We start from the raw sequence: 10,623 nt of genomic DNA, 5'->3' as shown, positions 1-10,623 counted from the left end.
GGCTCATTAATGTGTTTTTAATAGTTTTTGGAGCTTTGAGGCACAGAGGAATAAGCTGCAGTATATCAGGCTTTGGTGACACAGACAATACTTGACAGAAGGATCAATTCATCCCTGGTTTTGGTCTTTTTGTTGGATTTGTGGGCAATAATAAAAAATATAGAATCTTGCCAGACTTATCCTTTAACAGAGTCATGGTTATGATTTCCCTTTTGGTTTTTAATTTGGATGTAATAGAATGATCCATTTAGTTTATAAAGACAGACAAAAAGGGAGAGAGGAAGAAATCCTCAATTTCTGTGGGCTTCAGATGAAATATCCAAGCTCTCTGAGCAGGTGAGGAGAGCTCTGGAAAGCTCATTGGGTTCTTAACTTGTCAGAGTAATCCAGGTCCAACCCTAAGGGGTAGCTGGCTACTGGCATTTTCCCTGCAATTTGTTATAAGAGTGAGTTTACATTTTGATTTAATAAGGCCCATAGGCATGGCCCCAAACAAGAATCAATCATCAGGCTGAAGCAAACGAGGCTCTGGCCAGCGGAGAACAGGTTTACTGGCTGGGATCAGTACAGCCAGAACTAACTCACCCTCTCTCTTCTCTCCATTTTACCTTCTCACTTTCTTCTTTTACACACACACACACACACACACACACACACACACACACACAGAGCTAATGTGCGGTACAATTGTGCCAATCCATATCGGTCATAAAAGAGACAGTTTTCATCTAACCAAGAATCAAAGGCTTTGTCTACCCACATGATTGTTAGAGGCACATGAAGGAAGGCATTTCACTTTAATAAAATATGGCCTTCTTGTGAATTGAATGAATGCAAATGTATTTAAACCACTGAATCACATGCTGCCTGGAGACATCTGAGCCTGCAGGGCCATACTTCTCTGTGTTCCATTTCTCATTACTGTCTAATACCTGGCTCCCTTGATATGGCCCCAAAGCCTCCTGATGGAACATTCATAATTGATTCTGATTTGAGTCCCTCATTACCAACAAGTGACTCTGTATTGGTGTGTGCACATTCAGCTCCAGAGGGCAAGTCCTTTAGAGTGTGAGTTTTAGCTTCACTTTCACCCTCATCTGTCTGTGTGTGTCTCTCTCCCTGATTACACGCAAGGAAAGAGAGTCTGTGAAAGTGGGGAAGGCTTGACGTCTTTTGGAGTGTGAATTTCTAGTTTCTTTCTATCCTCCGCCCTGTCTCATTTCCTTTGTTGCACAAGCACACACATGCACTCATAGATACACACACGGGCACCTGGCTTATACGCTGTTCATTTTGTGCACGTCTTCTTTCTGCATCTCACACAAAACAGAAGCAGCAGGATGGTCTGTTTTGCAGATGGAGGCAAAACGGTAATGATATCAAAACTGCCAGGGTGACATTTACAGAGGCAAAGTATTTGCACTCTTTTACAAAAAAAACAACAAATAAACCGCAGCCCAAAAAAAGGGACTAAAGGTACAATAAACAATGTTTCCTGTGTAAATTTCCCTCTTTGAGAGTGTAATGATTAAGGCACAACATCTCCTCAGGACTGGTCCATCTTGAAAATAAAGTGTTATTGTTCCTTTAGCAGGTCAAGGGGCCAGGGACTGGTGCGCTCAACACTGAAAACACTACACCCATGCGATGTGATAACAAGCTTAGTGGCCCTGACCTTGTCTAATGGCACCTCCGTCATATTTACCAAATGGTATTTGGAGCAATCACCACCGTTGCGACGAGATAGATAGATTGACAACAAAGCAATCAAATCCACAAGGGTGTGTGCTCCCACGGCGGCTTATCCCGACTACAACCTGTTCATAATGCAGGGCAAACAAGAAGGATTTCATCACTGACACACCGAGCTCCCCCTCTCGTTTGTCAGGGCAAGGGCATCATCAGTGCTTTATTCTACACTCTGATTTCATCACACGTGATCAAGTCAGAGAGTGAACGTTTAAAGAACAGGTTACACCCTCTCCACCTTTTTCTCTTTCCTCATCCTCCTCCCTTCCCTGCTTTTGTTAAATGCATGAATGCCTGAATGTGAATGAATTCTTTGGGCAACATTTTCATCTCCACCTCTGATGTTTCCCCCTTTAACGCTGGAGCGTTGGGACAGGAGAGGGGTGGCAGCAGTAGCAAGGAGAGTCCATCAAAATTCTACACGAATCATCCAGGACAGTCCCTCATGGACTGCCCTCCTTGGAGGACGGCCTGGAAATGGCTCCTGGTCTTGTCAGCCATGGTAATACAGTGCAAGACACTGCAGGGATAAATACCTGGGTGACAAATAAGTGTATTGTAAAAGGGGCATTAATCGCCAGCTTTGTGAGACGTGTGTCCTTATGACAAAGGAGGGAGACATTTGTCAGTCTGTTCCACAGATGGCCCCACAGAGCCCTTGATGAATCACCTCCACCTTGCTTTAACTGGCCACAGAGGCAGCGGCACCACAGCTGCTCAATCTGCAGCTGCCTGGCACCCAATCTACTACAGGGGTAGTAGAAAAAACAAGCAAACACACACATATTGGGAAAATATGCGTATTCAGTTTCCTGCCAATAATTACATCAGGAGATTGATATTGATCTCATATCTGTCTGTTAAGTAAGCTAAAGCCAAGAGGCTATTAGCTTAGCATGAGGACTGGACACACAGGGAAACAACTAGCCTGGCTCTGTCCAAAGTAAAAAATAACCACCTAAAGCCACAAAGTCAAACAACTTGGGTCTTATTTTTATAACTTTTGGTTATTATGATATGGTGAGTACACCCAAAAACAACACGCAACTTTGTTTAAAGTGGCAATAATCGATATTTTTATAATAACAATGTATCAAATGACAATGTGACAGTGTGAAAGGGGTCGCTCGTAGTGATGCACCTACAGAGAATTATCACCTGAGTCCGCAGCTCCCTTCGGCTTCATGGAGCTTTATAGTGAGTTTCAGCTTATTGTTTATCTGTCCGTCCTGCCACTTTCCCGTTCTGATTCACTTTCACCGCTCTCATAGTGTCCTTTTCAGCAGCGGCAAAAAAACAAAACGAAGCTCTAATAAATCCACTGTGCACTACCTGCTCAGCACCAAAAGGCAGACAGACACAATTACCGACTAGCTGGTGAACATAGTGGATCATTTAGCAGCTAAAGAGCCAGATATTTCCCTCAGCAGTTGGTAGAGACCAAAAACAGAGCTAAATAAAAGTGAATATTATTCACAGAAACACAAAAATAGTCTCCAAATGAATAATGATGTTGCTCCATAACTGCTGGATGTGTAAATAAGCATCTGTTTGCTAACGAATTTGCCAACTTAAAAGGTGATGATATGTCAGTGTTGTTTTCAAAACTTGTTTCTGCTGCCCACAAGTGGTCAAAACGTTATTGCAGGTTTAAGTACAGCCTTTGTTTTCTCTTCCAAATAAGTTTGGCTAACTTAGGGGTTTGTTTACAACCAGTATGATAGTCTAACCAAGTGTGTTTCTTCTTTTTTTTAGCAATGTTGACACGTTCCCAGAAATCAGCCATTAACGTGATGTGTACAATGTTATTATTACAGACTGGATGGCTGGTCAAAACTACAAAAAGATCCAAGTTGTGATACACTGAAATTAAGATTTAATGACCTTTAGGAAATATTGTCTATTATTCATATGTTCCTTGACAAGTGTTTTGACCCTTATAACTAATTAAGCCTGAAATGGCTGCCCATTGGTTTGTCAGTGTGTAAATATTTTATGTTCAACCAAAGCGAGTGTTTTACATTGTTTGAAATCCTCAGAGTATGACATGATTTTCTGACCTACTGCAGTGTGGCACTAACGGGAATGTTCCATCTGAGCAAGTCTGGCGTTGTCTACACTCACTCTGCTCCCTCTCAGGTCATAAGCACTATTTTCTATAGCAGAACGAGCCACAGCCTAACATAACTCCACCTGATGTTTTTTGCTGTGTGAGACATTTTGTTGATGGACCCGGGAAGTGAACCACACTCACACTTACTGAGCAGAGTGGCCCTGGCTCCCTTAATTGGTCATGCAGTTCACAGTGGATGCGATTAATCACTGACCAATTAGCCACTGGCACTTGTGCCAACACTGGAAGAGGCTGGGAGTGAGGCAACTCAAGTGAGAGTCAGTACCACTCTCCTCACTACTTCTCTAAAACTGTTTTAATGACTTTCCCACTTCATGTTTTATTTTTATGTCTTCAGTGCTCAGCGTATACTGCAAAGGACTCCCTGCGAGCGAAAATGATCAATTATGCATGCCATTAAATATGTATATCTGTGCCTTTGTTTATTCGATTGGAGTACACTGATATTTCTTTTTCTCCTCCCAATGATTTACAAAGAAAATTAAGGCAGCCTCTCTTCCTCACTTGTAACTGTGCCTGATGCTGTTGAGCTTGTACAATGTCGACGAACATGACCCACAGTTGACTTCCTGTGTGACATCACTGCAATTCTCCTTTCCGCCTCTGCCTGTCAGCCAGTCAATACTGTCTGCCTCCTCCTACCAACCCTACAGGGACACTTCCTTTGGCACCTCGGAGTATCTAAATCCTTTTACAGTGAAGCCTTCTGGCCGTCTCACAGCTGACTGATGATCCTGTATTACACGTTGAACTGACACAGAGAATAGACACTTGCTGGAAATCCTCCACCCTGAGAGAGAGAGAGGGAGCAGGAAATAGAGAAAGGAGGAGAGTCTAAATGCTGGCTTGGGACGGACACCTAGTCTGCTCATGACTCAAAGACATGTGTTGGGGCTGGAGTTTGGAGGGATTAGAGTGCATAATAGATTTCAGAGCATGGGAGCACTGACGCAGCCCCAATTCAAACACTGCCTGGGGCCTGTAGGCTTTCCACACCAAAGATTGCAGAAGAAATAATGGTATGTTCTTTTTTGCTGGTGGGGAGGCACTAATAGCCTCTTAAGAAAATCTCAGAGTGTCAGACAGCACAGCTTCGTTTCAGTGGCAAAGCTGCACTGACACGTTCAAAGGGCTCTCCTCGACCATCGTGGACTTGCCACGTCCCATTTCTCAGATCTCCTGGAGTTCTCTCTTGAAGATGACTGTGAGAGAACATCAGGTACTTCTCTTCAGCATTAAAAAAAGACACCCATCTGTTCTGAGCTTGTATTTAAACTAAAAGTAAAGTCATAGATAAGAGGCCAACTGTTACTTTTTAATGATGCAAATTAAAGTGACACAATGTTGTTGCTCTTGTTGTCTAAAAGACCTTTTGTTTATTTCAGTGTTGAGGATCTGCGGTGTGTTAATGTGATCTGAGCAGAAAGATTAGGTCCTGACCACTGACCCTAAACACCCCAAGCCACATGGTGACAGATAGGGCTATTAAAGTACCATAATGGAGGGAGAAAAGTGACACCAATTAGATTAAATGTGCTAGATATTCACCAGGCCTTTTTCCCTTGTAATTTCTCTTGGCAGAGAACCAGAGAGCAACTCAGACTGGATAACAGAAGATAATGATCTCATTACAGTACACACTTCTTCTAGTCCGTGTAGAACCTGAGAGAGAAGCGGGGCATCGGCCATGACTGACACGCTAACACACACACACACACACACACACACATTGGTCAAACAGTACACTCAGCTGAGGTAACAAAACAGTTCTCCTCTACAGTCTGTGTGATATCTGAGTGAATATTTAATCCAAGGCCAGACAGAATATCTGAAAAAAACAGAGCATGCTACAGCTTGTGCTCCTTGAATAATTAAGCATTTTAAAATCTTCTCCATCCCCGAAAGTTCCCACTGCATTAATTAAAGTAGTTCAGTTGGAGAAGCTATGTAACATCCCCCTTGATGAAGGTAGACAAGGTACAACCATTACATTGCACTCTGGAGAGCATTTATGCTTACCAGAGCTCTGCACGGCTGTGTTGCCTTGTCTACATTGGACTAAGTAAAAGAGTATTACCCTGTTGCCAAAGTCACACACTGGCAGATGTAGCCATTACCATGAGAGGTACTAAGGCAGAGGTTTGTATGGGTGGAGGTGAGCAGAATTATTATCTTTGGGATTAATCCAAGCTAGCTCAGTGTTGCTAACTATTTTCAATGGAAAGTAGCTAAGGCCTGCTCAAAAAATTGATAGATGATGTCATATGCTAATTTGCATATCTGTGACATCACAGCGTAACTATTTACATACTGTGTATGCAAAAGTCCAAAAAGTCAAACCTACTAAACTCACACTAACTAGCTTCATCATTAGCTACTATTATTTTTCAGGCTGCTATCATCTCATCAGAATCATCATCTTTTGTTACAGCTGCTCACTATCACGTCAGTGCACACTTGAGAATAGAAGGAATAGAAGTACTAAGCAAATCAAAACATAATACACTATAATACAGGTAAGATAAATTAAGTACAAAGTGGATATAAGTATAAAAGCTAAAATAAGTGTAAGTACCAAGTGGATTTAGAGGTTGATAAGTATGCACGGTATAATACAGTGTAATAATATAAGTAGTAAGTAATAGTACAATAATGAGTACTGTCAAGTTAAGTTAAGTGTATCTTATCAAAATGATTATGAGACGGTGGACACAGCAGTAATAGAAGTATGAATAAATATCAATAAATAGGGACATTTAAATTGAAAACAGTATATTGCACAGCAGTATTAAAAAGAGAATATCGCACAATTATTACAAGTATTGCAGTGATGTTAATGATCCAATGTCCAGTTTAATGACTTAGGGTCATACAGACTGACACTTAGAGGGAGGAGTTAAAGAGTTCGATGGCCACAGGCAGGAATGACTTCCTGTGGCGCTCTGTGGTGCTTTTTGGGGGATGAGTCTTTCGCTGAAGGTACTCCTTTGTTTAGCCAGTACGTCATGGAGTGGGTGGGAGACACTGTCCAAGATGGCATGTAGTTTGGCCAGCATCCTCCTCTCTGACACCACCGACAGAGAGTCCAGCTCCACTCCCACAATGTCACTGGCCTTACGGATCAGTTTGTTGGGTCTGTTAGCGTCCACTACCCCAGCCTGCAACAGCATATACCAGCAGATGTTGAAGGACCTCAGCCTCCTCAGAAAATAGAGGCGGCTCTGGCCCTTCCTGTAAACAGCCTGAGTGTTCTTAGCCCAGTCCAGTTTATTGTCCATGTGTACTCCCAGGTACTTGTAGTGCTCTACAATAATAACTCAACAATATGCATCTAAATTACCTCTAATTTCAAAAGCTTTTTATGTAGGCTGTTGTACAGACTGTGGAACTGAAGCATCATGAATAGAGAGACTAATGGTCAAGTTAAATAATTTAGAACAAAACCGAAGGAGAAGGACAAACAATGGGGATTAGTGATCAGTCGTTAGGTACACACATTCACAGCTCATTCACGTTTTTGTCTGGCTAATTGGTCGACTGAACGTGCTGCTGCTGTCCTCCACTCAGAGAGCCACAGCCACATGAGTTCACATTCATATTGCCGACTCTCTTATTGGAAGAGGAGTTAAGGTCTGTCCAAGAAGTCTTTACATTTGTTACTAGGCTCTTTGGGGGTCTTCAAATCTAGCGAAAAACACTGGGCTAGCTGTTTGCCCCTGTTTCCAGTCTTTATGCTAAGCTATGCTAACAAGCTCCAAATGCTGTATATTTATGTGAAAGTGGTATCAGTCAATCTAAATCTAGGCAAGAGAGCGAATGAGCACATTTCCAACTATTCCTTTAAAAGATAAAATAATTGAAACAGAATAAAACCTTCTGCCTTGACTACTAGCCATTTGGTCTGACATAATGCTTAAACTACTCAGATCCAGCCTTTTATGAAAGTTCCATCTTGAAAAACAAATGTTTAACTTCCTGGGTCAGGCACTATGTTGTGTTCACAGCCCGCCAAACTTTGAACAGTTCAGACTTTGAAGCAGATGCCACAAGTTGAAAGGCAGAAGTCATGAGTCACATTTGGTCTGATGAGTTACTGGAGCACTGTGGTCCATCTGCTCTCATAAGACACTGGCACTCTGTTTGCCAGCCTCCCACCAGTCCAACTACACTCTGTTGTAGTGTTGTTTAGAGCACACTCATTAGGGTTGAGAGGAGCACATAAAAATAATTCAGGACAATCATGAGCATGAAATTCACTCTTTCCATTCCAGCTAACTCAGTTTGGACACCATGATCATAATGGGATGGGTACATAATTTATTTCAATGGGAAACATTACATACTACAAATTTTAAACTGAAATTACACTTTAAAAACCATCAGCAGAGGAGAGGATAAGATAAAATACTGCATTCTTATAGGAAGCAGCTCCAAAGGGGTACAGCATGCAGCAGAAAATATAAACTGATTTATAGAAAATCCTGAGTTAGCATTTTGTTTGTGTTTCTTGTTGAATATGAGCTTAATAAAGAATGTTCTATCAAATTCTTAATACTTGGGTCAATAAATTCTGGTTGGAATATAACATAAACTTACAAAGCTGACAAATGATTGGCTGAATTTGAATGATGCCGCATAATGAAATTGACGGGCAAGCCATTCATCTTCTGCTATAAAATATGAAAGATTGTATGTACTTTGGTTTGGTGATATCTTGCTGATGTTTGCTGAACATTCAGTCTACCAAAATAACTGCCTACCTCTTGAAGAGTCTGCATTTTTCAAATTTGTTTTCTGCCCAACTTTAATTTGAGTTGCCTCAGTTATGTACATAATTCAAGATGTAGAGGGGGCTCCAAATTCCCGAACCCTTAACAGGAACTTAAAGGTAACTCTCAAGCTCATTCAAGGTACCATTTTGCCCTTTTGTCTTAAACATGAATGACAGTGTTTTGTTCCATTAAAAGCACTATTTACAAACCATTATGTACAAAAATTAAGCTTAAAAGTATAAATGTCAATTTGCAAGCACAACATTTTGACAGATTTAAAAATCCATATGTCAGAGACATTACTGTTACTGGATTAGTCTACAACTTTGGGAATAAAAGATTCAAGAAAACATCTTTGATATTACAGTTTCACTGTAAAAGGAAATATTCATTAGATCTTATTTTTCGTCCAGAAGATGGCTTTGTTGTTTAAAGTTGTAGATACATTCGACTCTAAACACAAAGGCATGGCTTTGATTGGCACATCTGTAGGAAGCAAAGTGCAGATAAAAAGTTCTCACATCTTTTAGTGGCTCAATTCTTGGAATTGGAAATCAGTTTTTCTTTCCTCCCTTCAATCACATAAAGTGGTCCTATCATTAGGAAGTCATTGCTTCATTCATTTGCTTTAGACTTTCTCCCTCTCACTACCTTTGTTCCTTTTTTCTGAGCTCACTCGCTTCTTTTCTCTTTCTTTCGCTCAGCCTACAGATTGGCAGCGAGAAAGGGGATAAGTGCATGGCTGCAGTTGGTTTCAGTGCTCCAACATCATGCTAATCATGGCAGGAGAAAAATGATGGTGGGGAAAAAAATATGATTCAGACCTAATCTTGCGACTTGCTGTGGCAGCTTACCGGTGAGTTATTGTGCCCCAAGGGTGGATTCGGCTTCTAGTTCTTTACCTCTCCTTCATCTTCATCATAGTCTACAGTGCATGTGTGAGTGCAGGTATACGGCTTGCTCTTGTGTGATCGTATTGACACTGTTGTCAGTCACATCTTTTCACTCGTGTGCATGCGCACGCTAACACCTATTAATTCACACAATTATGGCCATCATTTCGTTCTCAGCTTTTTGCCCACCCAAATAACTGCTTAACAAGATTTTTAATAAGATTTTGCTGACATTCATGTTTGCACAGAAGGTCAGCTGCAAACTGTGGCCTCGGTCACAATAAAAACACTTTTCCACAACATCAGGAAACATGAGAGGTTTCAATTCACATGAGATTTGATAAAAGGTGACACATACCCTCAAGAATGATTGATGCTACAAAATAAAAAGAATTCTTGGCCCATTTGAAAAAAAATATAAAGTAGCTATTTTCATTGGTTGGTTCAATGGTAACATTTTTACAGGCGGAATCATCCAAATTTTCAAGATATTGAATGATAAACCCTAGGTAATTGGAGCACTTCATCTGTCGCTGTCCTTGCCACAGGGAATGGAGTGAATGCAATTGCCACAGATAATAATGACTTTCTCTAACAATGACTGAAAGGGGCACAAAGAAAAAAAAAGAAACCCTGGCTTTCCTAGGCTATAATCAAAGGAAAAAAAATAACACTGTGTTTCACTGAACTGTTAGGTCTCCACATCATGTACAGTTTGAAGGAGGGCAGAAGGAGCGTCTACATGTGAAGCCGTTCTAGGGGTTTGTTTCTCAGCAAGGCCAGATGGCATCAACCTCCTCCTCTCTTGTCTGTGTGTAAACAACAGTTCACAGCTTGGTCCTGCTCAAACTGAAACTCAATTCTGTCAGGCAGACGCAAGTGGGCAAAGATTCCTGTAATCACGTCTTTTCCCTGCATCTGAGACACACGGGGCAAAGGGCAATGTAGGATCGGACTCGCGGAAAAGGCGGAATAAAGAATGACATTGTTGCGGGGCATGTGTGCAATTTGAATTGTCTAGGTTCTGTTTTTTTTTTTTTTTTTTTGTCATGTTCTTCCTTAACTGCATTATGTT

This window comes from Siniperca chuatsi, linkage group LG19, assembly GCF_020085105.1.
Source record: "Siniperca chuatsi isolate FFG_IHB_CAS linkage group LG19, ASM2008510v1, whole genome shotgun sequence".
NCBI classification, from domain to species: Eukaryota; Metazoa; Chordata; class Actinopteri; order Centrarchiformes; family Sinipercidae; genus Siniperca; species Siniperca chuatsi.
Note: the sequence above shows the minus strand (reverse complement) of the source record.